The sequence below is a fragment of the Pinus tabuliformis genome, chromosome J, assembly GCF_031772625.1.
Source record: "Pinus tabuliformis cultivar Carrire ecotype Pingquan chromosome J, CPIR1, whole genome shotgun sequence".
NCBI classification, from domain to species: domain Eukaryota; kingdom Viridiplantae; phylum Streptophyta; class Pinopsida; order Pinales; family Pinaceae; genus Pinus; species Pinus tabuliformis.
Genome location: NC_142295.1, coordinates 267,494,772 through 267,510,208, shown reverse-complemented (window position 1 = coordinate 267,510,208; position 15,437 = coordinate 267,494,772). Strand labels below are relative to the sequence as shown.

General features: G+C 36.1%; 1 pseudogene; it reads left to right on the top strand.

Moving 5' to 3' along the window:
• The first annotated feature begins 5,388 nt into the window (after positions 1-5,388).
• On the top strand, positions 5,389-14,996 carry LOC149226793 (magnesium-protoporphyrin IX monomethyl ester [oxidative] cyclase, chloroplastic-like; annotated as a pseudogene).
• The last annotated feature ends 441 nt before the right edge of the window (positions 14,997-15,437 follow it).

Here is a 15,437-nt window from a genome sequence, read left to right as displayed (position 1 = left end):
ATATTGGAAAATGAAGAAAATAGAGGCTTCATTCATAAAAAAGGATTATAAGGATCAGTTGGTAACCTTTTGTAAGCTCAGTTTTGGAGCTCTCTCATTATTCTCTCTCTCTCTCTCTCTCTCTCTCTCTCTCTCTCTCTCTCTCTCTCTCTCTCTCATACTCTTGGAGACTTAGAGTTTTCTTGGAGCACTCTTGGCTGGTCTGGCATACTTGGATTCTTGGAGCAAGAAGGAAAAAGAAGAGCAAGAAAGTGTGAGAAGGCATTGGGATCAGCAGCTACATCAGATTTTCTTGTAGGTACAAAATTTCATGTATGTTTCCTTCAATATTTTTGGCATGCATGGAATATGCATGTGGATTTTTAGTTGTGATCTGTCATTGGCATGGAGGATGGTTGGGATTGACAGTGGATTGCCTAGCCTTGCCATTTCCTAGATAGCCATGGTGATTGTGGGTTTATTTTCATTGTTGTGTTTTTGGTTGGTTCTCATGTTTCCTTAGCTTGGGTTGAGTTACTAGTCCTGGAGCCTTGGTTGGACAAATTCTCTGGAGCCCTAGAACAACTTGGGTTGAGTTACTAGTCCTAGAACCTTGGTTGGAAAAATACTCTAGAGCCTTTGGTGGGTTGAGTTACTAGTCCTAGAGCCTTGGTTGAACAAATGCTCTGGAGCCCAATAAAATTTTTGGGTTAAGTTACTATTCCTGGATCCTTGGTTGGAAAAAAGCTCTAGAGCTCTCGAAGGCTTGGATAGAGACGATCTGATGATTTTTTTTTTATGTCCGACAGTGAGACGAAATCACTATTTGATGGGTTGAGGTGGATGGCCTCTGGAAGCCCTGGATGGTTTTTGATTGATGTGTTCTATGAGATCCCACATTCATGCTTGGAATATGGAATGTGGGTGAATGGATGAAGAGAGATTTGGCTCATCCATTCTACTATTGGGTGGAATGTGGAAGTCCCACCCCGGGTTTGGATTTTGAATCCTTAATGAAAGGTTATTTCTTGTTGTATTTCTATGACAATTTTAATGGATTATATTTGATGTATATGGTTGTGATTTCATGGATAATTATGTCCCTATTATGCTGGTTATGTATGTGTTTTATGATAGTAGCCATGTGTGGCTCTCATCATGTTTTTACTTGTAATTTAAGGATCAATGTATCTATGACCTAATGGATGCAGTGGTAGTTGACATGTTGAGGCATCAATGGTTCTTAATGATTCTTAGCTAAGTATGAGACCCCTATGTTCAGAATTGTTAATTATACCTTAGATTACACATTTGCAATATGTTTGACGAAATGTTTGTCATGGCTAGTAGGGGTCCAGTCAACGTCTTGAAGAAGTATTTGCTTTAGTATTGTCATTTCCATGTTATTTTTCTAAAATGAAGAGATAGTTCAATTCTGGGAAATGACCTGGGCTCTGGGCTTGAAAAAGTGGCTCAAATCTTGAAGTTGCTAGCATAGCACTAACAATTTTGGTCTCTAGTTGTTGGCAGGAAAGTCTGTGAGAGTGACTTTAGGTTGCTGGTCACACTCATGCCTATAGCATGTGAGCAACTGAGCCTTAAAGTGTCCAAAAGCTCAGTGGGACCCCAAGGCAAGTTGTCTAAAGTATTGGACTGGTTCCTTAGGGTCCTGTAGTTGATGATTAATGTACATATTGTGTGTTTCCATCCGTTCCACTTCCTTAACGTGACATAGGAGGTCTAATCATATCATAGTTCCCTCTCATCGCATGTTTACCCCGGTTGGTTGGTTGCTTGGGTAGATGTGGGAGGAGGGTGTTACAGAGTGGTATCAGAGCATGGTTCACCCCTCAGACTAGATGGGTTATGTGTTGGTCATGCATGCATGTCAGTTACATGTGTGTCTCTTAACCTTGCATTACATGTGCTTGTTGTATTTGCATGATGTTTTCATGGTTGTAGTGATGTCATCATGTGAAATTTGAGGTGTTATTGTGGAATGCATCGTTGTGAGTGTATGACTGGTTACATGTTGATTTATGTCACTTACATGTATCGTTGTAGTATGCTTGGTTACATTCTTGCATGTTTGGTTACATTCTTGTATGCTTGGTTGCATGTATCATTCTTACAGGTTTGATTTCAAGTATTGTTCATTCATGCTTGGTCATATGTGTTTATGAATATGTGTGAATGGTTATGCATCGCTTATGCATGTTCATGTTTGCATGTGGTCAAGTGTATAGTGATGTAATGATGGTGGTTTTCATGCATGAGGTCATAGTGTGCATTATTGTTGAGGTCATGCATTGATGACTGGACCCTAGTTAGAATGATAGCTGCATGGTTGTATGCTTATGTTTTATGTTTCTATATGTTTTTATGATTATGTTATACATGTATCATGTTAATTTTTTGATATTGTAGACAATTTATCCTCCCCGATCTATAATGAGGTACGTTGGTTTATTGTGATTTGGTTTAGCTGACATGATATACCTTGCAGGAAGAAATATCAAATGGCTAGAAAGATGGTTAGCTACAAAGACTCTCCCTATGAATCAGAAGAGCAGTATGGTGTTGGAAAGTCTTCAGAATTGGTAGTGACACTAATAAGTTTAAAGGAAGAAATAATGAGTTGTAAGGCAAATAATGAAAGAATCATACAGGCACAAGAAACGTTAGTATAGGTAAATGCAGTCATACTTCAGAGCTTGTTAGATTTGCAGCAACAGGGACCGCTTCAGATCATCGATGAGAAGGAGGATACAACTAATGGGGCATATGGTAGTAGATCACATGGTGTTCACTGATCAGATAGATATGACACAATCATATATGGAATGTTTTGGACACTCCAAATAGGATAAGGGATAGACATAGGTATGATTCTAGTTCTAATTTAGATAAGCACTATGATCATCATCGGTATCATCCTTATAGGAGGAGTGATAAAGGGTATTTTCCAGAAGAGTTTAAGAAAGAAAATCCATTTACTTTTTATGGAGAGGTAAACAAATCACAAGATGCATATGCATGGTTGCTAGGCATGAAGAATTTCTTCAGATTGCATGACTATTCAGATAACAGGAAAGCTAGAGTGGCTACATTTAGTCTCAAAGGAAAAGCAGACATTTGGTGCGAAGACGTGAAGAATGTCAGAGGTATAAATGAGGAATATTTGACTTGGAGTAAGTTTGAGCGATTATTCAAGAAGAATTATTTGTCAAAAAGATATTTTGATGACAGGGAAAAATAATTCTATGAGCTAAAGATTAGATCCATGACAAATGATGAGTACACTAGTAGATTCTTGGATTTTCTTAGGTATATGCCTTACCTCAAGGAGGAGAAGGCTAAGATTCATAGATTCATTAGTGGGTTACCGGTTGCATTCAAAGATAGGATTGAGTTCAACGAGCCTAGATTGTTGGAGGAGGCGATCTGAAAACTGAAGCATTGCTATGAATAATTAAAGCACGGAATTGAGACTAAGCCAGACTAGAGAGGAAGTTGAGTATATAGATGTGTTGATAAGGTACCTAGTTTTACAGCAATCCAAGGATGTATTTCCTAAGGACATTACAGGGTTGCCACCTCATAGGGAGGTAGAATTTTCTATTGACTTAGTGTTAGGGGCAGCTCTGGCATCAAAAGCACCTTACAAAATGAGCACACCTGAGTTGGTTGAGTTAAAGTTGCAGCTGAAGGAAATGTTGGACAAGGGATACATTAGAGTGAGTGTATCACCTTCGGGCACGCTAGTATTGTTCGTAAATAAGAAAGATGGAACACTCAAATTATGCATTGACTACAAGAAGTTGAAAAAAGTGACTATCAAAAACAGGTACCCTTTTCCGAGGATTGGTGAATTGTTCAATCAACTGAAGGGAGTAGCGGTGTCGTGAAGATTGATCTGAGATCCAGATACCATCAGGTATGCATTAAAGAGGAAGACATTTACAAGACTACATTCCAGACCAAGTATGGGCATTATGAGTTCGTTGTTGTTCCATTTGGCTTAACTAATGATCTGGCTACACTTATGTGTTTGATGAATAACGTGTTGCATCCATATTTGGATAAGTTTGTTATTGTGTTCATTGATGATATACTGGTATATTCTAAAAATGATGAAGAGCATGCCGAGCATTCAACAGCAGTGTTGAGGTTATTGAGAGGGCATCAATTGTATGCTACGCTGAATAAGTGTAGTTTCTTTTAGGCTGAGGTACACTACTTGGGGCATGTGGTCTCCAAGGAGGGCATTTCAGTTGATCCAGAGAAGATAAGGGCCATCGTGGAGTGGGTAGCTCATAAGAATGTGGATGAGGTGATATCTTTCATGGCTTTGGTAGGCTACTATATTAGGTTCATCAGGAATTCATGGATTTCTTATCCAATCACATCATTGCAAAGGAAAGGTAAGAAGTTCAAATGGACATAGGATTGTGAGACTAGCTTTGAACATGCACCGATACTACAAATTATTGATCCGGACAAAGTATTTGTAGTATGCACAGATGCTTGTAAGAGAGGACTTGGTTGAGTCCTTATGAAGGATGGATGGGTGGTACGTTATGAATCCCGGAAACTAAAAAAGCATGAGAAAAACTACCCGACACATCATCTTCAGTTTGCAGTGATCATACATGCATTGATGATGTGGAGACACTATCTTCTTGGCAAGAGGTTTGTACTTATGAGTGATCATATTGGCTTGAGGTATTTGTTTGACCAGCTGAATCAGAATTCCATGAGGCTAGATGGTTGGCCATGATCAGTGAGTTTGATTTTGAGATCAGGTACATCAAAGGTAAAGAGAACAGGGTGGTAGATGCTCTCAGCAGATGGGTATAGGTAAATCACTTAGTAGCTATGAGCTCCTATGGGACAGACTTACAGGATAGGATCTTGCAGGCAGGTGAGTAGGATGCCAGGTATATGGAGATTGTGCACAGGTTATAGTAGGATGCTGGTACAGGTATAGGTGCAGGTACAGGTGGAAGTATAGGTACAAGTACATGTACAGGTGCATAGGGTATGGATTATTGTCTTACAGCAAATGGGCTGGTCAGGTTCTGAGATAGGATATATGTACCATATAATAGTGAGATCAAGAAGGTGATATTGAGGGAGTTTCATGCAAAACCTTATTTAGGTAACTAAAGTTACCAAAAGACACAAACAACAATGAATATATTTTATTATTGGTCGAATTGGAAGAGAGATGTAGTAGAGTTCGTGGCTAGATGTTTTGATTGTCAGCGAGTGAAAGCCAAATGTAAGCATCCAGTTGGATTGTTACAGGCGATCATGATTCCAGAGTGGAAATGGGAAGTCATTTCCATGGACTTCATTATAGGTTTTCCAAAGACAGTGAAGTAGCATGATTCCATCATGGTCATTATGGATAGGTTAACAAATGTTGCACACTTCAATTCAGTGAAGTCTACATTCTTAGCTAGCGATGTAGTACAGGTATTCATCAAATATATGGTCAGACAGGGATGCGAAGTTCACTTCCAAGTTTTGAAAGTGGTTATTTGCAAGTTTGGGTGCAAAGTTGGCCTTCAGCATGGCTTATCATCCACAGACAGATGGAAATGCAAAGAGGGTCAACAGGATTTTGGAGGACATGTTGAGAATGTATGTGATGCATCAACATCGAATGTGGGAAGAGTATCTTCCACTAGTAGAGTTCACCTACAACAATGGTTATCATGAATCATTGAGGATGAGTCCTTTTGAGGAATTGTATGGGCAGAGTTGCAACACTCCCATCAGTTGGAGTGATCTAGTTAGAAAGGTGTTTATTGGACCAGATATGTTGGTAGACATGGAAGAAGAAATGCAAGTAATCAAAAAGAATCTAAAGATAGCATAGGATAGGAAGAAGAGTTATGCATATCAGAATAGGTTGTTCAAGAAGTTCCAGGTTGGGGAACAAGCGTACTTACACATCAAACCAAAGAAGAGCTCCTGTAGATTGGATCTTGTGTCAAGCTAGCACCATGATTTTGTGGACCCTTCAGTATCATTGAGAGGATAGGACCAATAGCCTATCGACTTGCACTACCTCCGATAGTGAAATTCCACGATATATCCCATGTATCTTTGCTTAAGAAGTATGTTAAGGATGTTGATCATGCGATTGACTGGTCTGTATTGAAGGTGGAACCAGGTGGAGAATTCTAGCTGGAGCCTTAGTGTATATTGCAAAAAAGGGTTCTCATGCTCCAAAACCAAGCAATCGAGCAAGTTAAGGTGCAGTAGAAGCACTTTGGGCCTGATGAAGCTATATGGGAGATGGCAGATCAGATGTAGGTTATGTATCCTCCCTTTTTTTCGGTTGAGGAAAAGTAGTTTTGTCTTGGTGTTTTGGTGTGATTTTGGTATATGTTTTGATGATGTTGGTTTATTTACATATGTATATGGATTTAAATACTGACACGAGTTGTGTTATAAAGCTCCACTATGCGATATGTTGTTATGATGTCATGTTATTATGCTATTATGTTGGTTACTTCTCATCAGGTTGATCATTATAAATATTGCATCGAGCTAAGTTATAAAGATCCATTGGAAGTATATTTTTCTTACAGCAGTTTTGTGTTTATAGGTGTTGTTGAACACTGAGGATGTTGTTTCCCCAAGGGGGAGGGATCTGTAATAGCCCTGGTGAAAATTCCATGTAATAAAAGTAAATAAAGGAAAAATAATAACCATGGATGATGGGACACTTATTCCAAGTTGAATGTTGGGCAAAATCCTAGTGATGGGGATCACTTGTGATTGTTTATGGCTAAGGAAATTGGCAAAGGAAATGGCTAAGGATTTAGAAAGGAAAAATGGCATTTTGGCACATTTATTTATGAAAATAACGGAAATTAGGAGAAAATGGAGGTGAAAGGTGACAGGCTGCATGTGAGGAGGAAATTGAAGGAAATAATGGAAAATGAAGAAAACAGAGGCCTCATTCATTAAAAGGCTTCTAAGGATCAATTGGTAGCCCTTTTTTAGTTCAGTTTTGGAGCTCTCTCATTATTCTCTCTCTATCTCATACACTTGGAGACTTAGAGTTTTATTGGAGAACTCTTGGAGGGTGTGGCGTACTTGGATTCTTAGAGAAAGAAGGCAAAGGAAGAGCGGGAAAGTACAAGAAGGCATCGAGATTAGTAGTTACATCATATTTTCTTATAGGTATTGAGTTGCATGAATGTTTCCTTCACTAGTTTTGTCATGCATGCCATATGCATGTGGATTTTTTGTTGTGATTTGTCATTGGCATGGAGGATGGTTGGGATTGATAGCGGATTGCCTCGCCTTTCCATTTCCTAGATAGCCATGGTGATTATGGGTTTATTTTCATTGTTGTGTTTTTGGTTGGTTCTCATATTTCCTTAGCTTGGGTTGAGTTACTTGTCTTGGAACCTTGGTTGAACAAATGATTTGAAGCCCTTGAACAACTTGGGTTGAGTTACTAGTCCTAGAGCCTTGGTTGGAAAAATGCCTTGGAACCCTTGGTGTGTTGAGTTACTAGTCCTAGAGTCTTGGTTGGAAAAACTCTCTCGAACCTGGTAAAAGTTGTGGGTTGAGTTACTAGTCCTATAGCCTTAGTTAAAAAAATTCTCTAGAGATCTTGAAGGCTTGGATATTGACCGATCTGATCATGGTTTTGTGATGTTTGACCGTGAGGTGGAATCACTATTTGATGGGTTGAGGTGGATGGCCTCTGGAAGCCCTAGATGATTTTTTATTTATGTGTTCTATGAGATCCCACATTCATGCTTGCAATATGGCATGGGGGTGAATGGACGAAGAGAGATTTGGCTCAGCCATTCTACTATCAGGTGGAATGTCGAAGTCGCATCCTAGGTTTAGATTTTTCATCATTAATGAAAGGTTATTTCTTCTTGTATTTCTATGAGAATTTTGATGGATTATATATGGTGTATATGGTTGTGATTTCATGGATAATTTTGTCTGTATATGTTGGTTATGTATGTGTTTTATGACAACAACCATGTGTGGCTCTCATCATGTTTTTACTTGTAATTGAGTGATCAATGTATTTATGACCTAATGGATGGAGTGGCAGTTGATGTATTGTGGCATCAATTGCTCTTAGTGATTCTTAGCTAAGTATGAGACACCTATGTTTAAAACTATTAATTACACCTGTAGATTACACATTTTCAATATGTTTGACGAAATGCATTTCATGGCTAGTAGGGGTCCATTCAAGGTCTTGAAGAAGTATTTTCTTTAGTACTATTGTTTTCATGTTATTTTACTGATCTGGAGAGAGGATTCAATTCTGGGTAGTGACATGGGCTCTGGGCCTGAAAAAGTGGCTCAAATCCCAGAGTCGTTGGCATAGCAATGATAGTTTGGTCTCTAGTCACTGGAAGGAAAGTGTGTGAGAGAAACTTTGGGTTGTTGGTCACACTCATGTTTATAACATGGGAGCGACTAAGCCTTAAATTGACCAAAATACCAGTGGGGACCCAAGGCAAGTTGTCTAAAGTATTGGATTGGTTCATGAGAATCCTATAGCTAATGATTAATGTCTATATGGTGTGTTTCTATCAATTCCACTTCCTTAACATGACTTAGGAAGTCAAATCATATCATTGTGGTCTCTCGTTGCATGTTTACCCCGGCCAGTCGATTTCTCTGATAGCTGTTGGAGGAGGGTGTTATACAAACACATAGGAAGCATTTCACCTGGAATGTCATGATTTAAAAATGAGAGGTGAAACTCCCTGTGACATTTTGGGCATCCTTCATATCATAAAGCGAGTTTTGGATATAAAAATAAACACTTGCACTCACCCAAACAACTAAAATTGTTATTAAACCTTTGATAGTGTTGCTTGAACATCGATTTGACTTTGATGACATAATAAAAAATAAAATTTATTTGACCAGTGCTGACTTCTAACCTACACTGTAGAAATTTTTTTCTTATATTCTTACTATCACCAAGGATGATTCTAAGGCTCACTTTATTTTAGACCTATTGTTCACTGAGTGACTCTATCTCCCATCCATGGCATTTGAGATGTTTCAGCCTTCTTCCACAGGGAATTTTGTGTTCAAATATATGTTTGAAATCACTCAAACTAGTAATGTGGTACAATCACTATTGAGTTTTTTCTAAGCTTAGTTGGCTTCCCAAATTTGATTTTTGGAAATAATATTTATTTTGCCTCTTACTTTTGGGTTTTTGACAAGAAATATCAAGACATTGTAGGCATATGCGTTCTCTTACATCATTTTACTTAGTTTGAAAGTATGAACATAATTATTTTGAAGCCTATATTCATAATCTGCATAAGGTACATGGATCAATGACATTAGGTCCACAGAAAGCTGCTATATTTTCATAATTTAAAACTAGTGTATGTTTGGTACAAGAGATTTTATTTATATCAAATTGTGCTTTATGCTAATCCCTAATTTCCTGCAGAGGAAGCCATAGACAAACAATGGGGAGAGTTGGGGAAATTGGAGAATTGATGACGAAATCGAGGACACTATCATGACCATATCATTTAGATTTTCAAGATATTCTACTTGATTTAAGCCTAGCAGATAGGTCATCCTGGCCTATCTTAGGAGTGGGATTTTGGTTTACAAATATAATTTCACTTTTCAAGGATGGAGAAACTTGCACGAACAAGAATGAAACAAGTGAATTTGTTTCATCTAATAATTTAAATCTCCATACATCAATAACATATGTTTGATGCATATTTTGGTTGGAATGGCTCCATTTGTGATGCAATTATGTTTAATTATTTGACCATCTCGTTATACAATATTTTCAACATCCCTATTAGCATGTTTTGAATATCACCTTATTCGTGGTTTGAAATTTTACCAATCTTCTTGAAAAATGAAAAGAACGATTTAAAAACCGATTGGATCATTCATCATCATTTACATTCTTCATAATTTGTATCTTCTTAGAAAAACTTTATATTCCCTGGTTATTAGTCATTGTACAACATTCAAAAATGTGAAAACAAATGTTTGAAACATGTTACGATTTATTGTTAAGTAGATTATTAGTAAAAATTCAAATAACTTTCACATTTATCACCTTTTGACACACCTAATTCCCCACTTTGCAACATTTTCATAAAGCTGCTAAGTTTTTTTCCACTCAGATTGTGATTGTTTCAGTTTTCTTCAAGTTTTTTTCTCTACATGACACACATTATCCAATGTACATCATTTAGACATGTAATAACTCAAATATATTACTTTAATGTTAAAAATCAAAATAACTTGCCATGTTTTCTTATTGGGATGTGCTTCCCTCACTCTTGATTTTATAATTTTATCCTCTAATCATTTATCAATAAAGGGTCTACATAATAAACTACACAAATCATGAAATATATTTTACAAGCATGTAAAGTATTTGAAGCTAAAAAAAAATTTGGATTAGGAAGCGCATATAATTCAGTAACATGCACCGACATGCCTAATATAGTTTTATGCGATGGTGAATTATCACTATATAATGTGCAATACTAAACTCATTTTTTTCGTAATTCCAAATTTTGTGTTTTATATAAAAACACACCATTGTGTGTTTACATAGATTATGCATTATGAACTACAAAATAATTTTAAAAGATAATAATTGAATATGTAATACATGGAGTAGTCAAATCTTCCCAAAAAGCACATATTTGTTGAAATAGAACAACAACTCCAAAACTTCAAGAGCTAATAAGGAAAATTTCACAACTTTGACCTAAAAACCAAAACAAAGGATCTGAAACTCTTCAAATACTCAACATAACTACATCAATCTTCAAATAAAAATGGAGTTAACTACACAAGCACTTTGATACCATAATGAGAAATCACATGTGGGCTACTCACAGGTGAACACCACGAAGGAATAACTCAAACTGACAAAAACTGAGACACCAATATTTATGTGGTAAAACCCTCAAAGAGGGAAACACCCACAAAGAAACATCAAATTTGTATCATTACTCATGAAATGAAATATGAACACACGAAGATATCCTTTGTTTTGTATTTGTTATCTAGATTATATTCCAAAACTAGGTCAAATCCTTACATTTATATATACTAGCTTGTGTAGCTAAGGTGGACCTAACCATTAGGCAAACCTTGGGTCCACTTGAGGCTATCTACAAATCTATGGTTGTGCCCATATGAAGTGGTATGTCTCCTAATAATGTAAAATACAAGTGAGCCTTGAGGGCCCCAACATAAGCAAAATACCAAGCATTGAAATTTGATTGTAATACGTGGAGTGGTTAGATCTTCCAAAAATACACAAGTTTGTTGAAATAGAACAACCACCCTAGTTCTTCGAGACTTAATAATTTGAGCTCCATAGGTCTAACCTCAAAACCAAAATAAGGGATCTGAAGCTCTTCAAATACCCAATATAACTAACTCAGTCTTTGAATGAGGAGGAGTGAATCTCATAAGAACTTTGATACCGTATTAGGAAATCACAAGTGGGTTACTCACAAGGATGGATACCACTTACGAATAACTCATGTTGACCATAAACTAAGACAATGAGATTTACATGGTAAAACCCTCAAAATGAGACATCCATGAAGCAATAGAAAAGTTGTACTACTACATAAGAAATGGAGGGCTATATCCATTACAATAATCTAATCTTAATTATGGAAGAGAAGTGACCATCCATGATCTTTAAATAGAGATCATGGACCAATTAGGTGATAAAACATATATCAATTGTCATAAATACCTAGAACATGAGCACCATCGGATCATCTATGCATGAGATAGAACAGTGACCAGTAGATAACCAAACCACACATGACTATAGTACATTAGACCAAGTTGGTCTTAAGAAACTCCTAAGGTCTAATATCCTAATATCCCCCCTTAAAAACAACTTGGTATTAGACAAAGAATTTATAAAATGACATGGGACAAGAGGGAGGCATTATGCTTGAACCCACTTGAGAGAGGGAAGGAGGCATAACAAATTTACAACTAATCCTAGATAGAGGAAAAGAACATTCTTTTTCTCCTTTAGGATTTATGAAAAAGAAAATAACCAATAAAGATTCAAAAAAAAATCCAAAATTTGCATAAGCCAAAAACTAATTCCAATCTCTGTGAAAATATTTTATGGTTAAGGTTGCTGGCCTAGAACACAATTTTGGCCACACCTTTAGTGTAGATATTCAAAAAAAAAATTGCACAATCCTTTCAAAATTCCCAAAAAAAATTGTCCAAGAAATTAGATCCTTCACGTGGATTAAAAGTCCACAAAACAAAATTGAATTGTGATGCGTTTTGATGGATAATCCTCTCTATAAATTCCTCTGCCCGAAAGAAAAAATAAGTCTAAAACCCTTGAAGAAATGTTGTACATTTTTTAAAGGAATTTTTCAATCTATAGGCTATTGACTGAGTGCATGATGTTGAACTTGGTCGAACCTTGAAATTCTTAGTGAGTCTTTCAGGAATAGACCAAACCCTACACAAACTCGCCTAGTAATGAAGAGTTTGAAATTTTGATGAGATTAACCATGTCCTCCCCTTGTTTTTCTTCTGACTTGAGTAACTTTCAAGTTACCAGGAGACTCGGTGAGTCTTGTTCCAGTGGTTACCTTGAAACTCTAGAAAATTAACCCCCGTCCAATCTTTACAAAGATCTAGTTCAATCTATACTCCTGATGGACTTCTATATTTCTTCTAAAACATTTTCTAGCCAAAGGTGCACAAGTAGGTTTGGAAGCCTTGATCACAGTGGGATGGAAGAGGGATAAAAGATGCTAGAAAAATATTAGGGAACCAAAGATGAAAAAATATCTTGTACTTCCCTAAATCCAAGGGCCTTCCTCAATAACTTTTAACATATTTGCAACAAATACAAATTTTAATGGAAAAAAATAAAATAAAATAAATAAAAAATAAATCTTAAAATGAGGTATTAAGTGAAAGAATTGTTTAACAAACCCATTTATTCTTTCTTGGTTAGAAGAAAAAGGCTTCATGATTTAGCAAACAAGCCTACAAATAGAACATTTCTCAGTTAGCAAGATAGTCTTCTAATGCTTTCTCTCTAGACACTTTGCATGAAGAAGCCAGAGTTTCTTGACACATATTTTGAGCCTCTCCAAGGTAGTCAACAATTATCCACCAATTACACCCTAAAATGGACCCCATCTCAATAGCATCAAGCTACACATTTGAATTCCCCTCCACTAGTTGTTGTTTATGGGAACTTTGTAATGCTTCCTTAAATCCTTTAAAGGATTACAAACACCAGCCAACAACCTTCAAACTTACCAAATTGGTTGTGTCAAGTTGCAGCCAAAAGCACAAACCACTGCTTTCAGCAATTTGAAATTTAATTCTCTCGTGTACACCTTACATCTAGTGGTATATTCTATCCTCTTTCCAATGATACATTGAGTGATCATTACTTTAGTAAACTTTATTCAATTCAGATATGTATACATCTTGAAAAATAGGATATAATGTAGGGGTTAATACAGTCAAATTTCCTCTCAATTCAACATGGTTTGATGGATTCTATTACATACTTAGCTTGACATTTGATACCTTTTTTCAATATGGATATGGAATTACAAGAAACAATTGAGTTAAAAAATTTGATTTGATGAATATCCATTTCTATCATGTTATGAGATGACTTGGTGAATGGGTATGCAGGAAATTGACCTAACTCGAATGTTCATTTGCAGAAAATGAACCCATTTGTGGCTGAGATATTTTCCCTCATGTCCAAAGATGAATCTCACCATGAAGGGTATTTTATGTTACTTTGTACTTGTGGTTTATCAGATCAAATTTGTAGTTGTTTTCTGCAAAAATGGCTCCCCTTTCACATCTCCCTACATCTGTTGGCCCTGTTGTTTACTAGATTGGATATATTTCCATTTGAAAATTAATTTGGATAAATTATTTATCTATAATATATTTTTTTTCCACTATAATTTCATTTTATGTTGTAATCTATCTATTGACTTTCTCAACTCAGTCTTTGACACATTGAGTTATAGGTTTTTGAACAAGGGTTTATCAAATTTCAATCTTGCACTGGACCTTGATTTCCTAGCTAAAGCATGCAACTATACTTTATTCAAGCCTAAGTTCATATTTTATGTAACTTACTTATCTGAGAAGATCAGTTACTAGAGATATATTACTATCTATAGGCACCTGAGAGAAAACCCTGAGTATCAAGTGCATCCTATATTCAAGTACTTTGAGAACTGGTGCCAGGATGAGAATAGGCACAGTGATTTTTTCTTAGCTTTATTGAAAGCACAACCATAATTTTTGAATGACTGGAAGGCCAATATTTGGTCAAGGTTTTTTTGTCTCTTGGTGAGTTAATCTTGAATTACATCTAATATATCCTAAAGATATAGGCAATATGATGTTTGTTATTTTCAGTCAATATTTATTGGATGCTTTACTCTTTCTTATTCCGTGTGAATGATTTCTTTTGTGTACACTTGCTTTCATTTTGCAAGTATATGTGACAATGTACCTAAATGATTGCTAGAGTACAACATTTTATGAAGGCATTGGACTGAACACAAAGGAGTTCGAAATGCATGTTATCACTAAGGTGTGTTAGAAGTTTCATATAGATTGCAATACTTAGAATCCATTTTGTGTCTAAAATTGATTTGTAGTGATTTTTGTGTGTGATGGATGTTAGCAATGTATTTTTATGACTGATGCAGACAAACTGACCTACATCAAGGATTTTTCCCATTGTCTTGGATGTTGAGAATCCAAAATTCAAAAAGAAACTTGACATGATGGTAGACATCAACCAGAAGATAATAGCAATTGGAGAAAGCCAAGCTCTTGGCTTTGTGAAGAATATCCAAAGAATTACTTTTATATTTGCTTTGGTGACAGAATTAATAACAGCTTATTTGATGTCACCTGTGTATTACGTTAATTTTGAGCCACAATTTGTGTACTAGATGAATTTCATACATGCAAAACTACATTGTTGCACTATATCGTCAAGAATGGAGCTCTGTGACACTATGCCTTTCTTTGTGTTGTTTTAATTTTGAGATGTCCTACCCTTTTCTAGAAAAGCATTCATATTATGTCATAAGATTGTCTTTACATATGCACATGCTATATGCAATGTTGGATTTTTTTGATCTAAAGTTCTCAGTAATAGAAAGTCTCTATGTCTTGTTAGTAAACAAAATATTTAAACTCAATAGGTGTTTTTATGCCATGATTTGTGCAAACATTAATCTCTCATAACTTGATAGAAGTGGTAGAGAAAATATTAATCTCTCCTACCTTGACTGAAGTGGTGGTCAATATCAACACATACAAGAACTTTGTAGTGAAATATTATCAAAACTAATAGTGGGATATGCAAGAGTGTACATTAAGAACCTTGA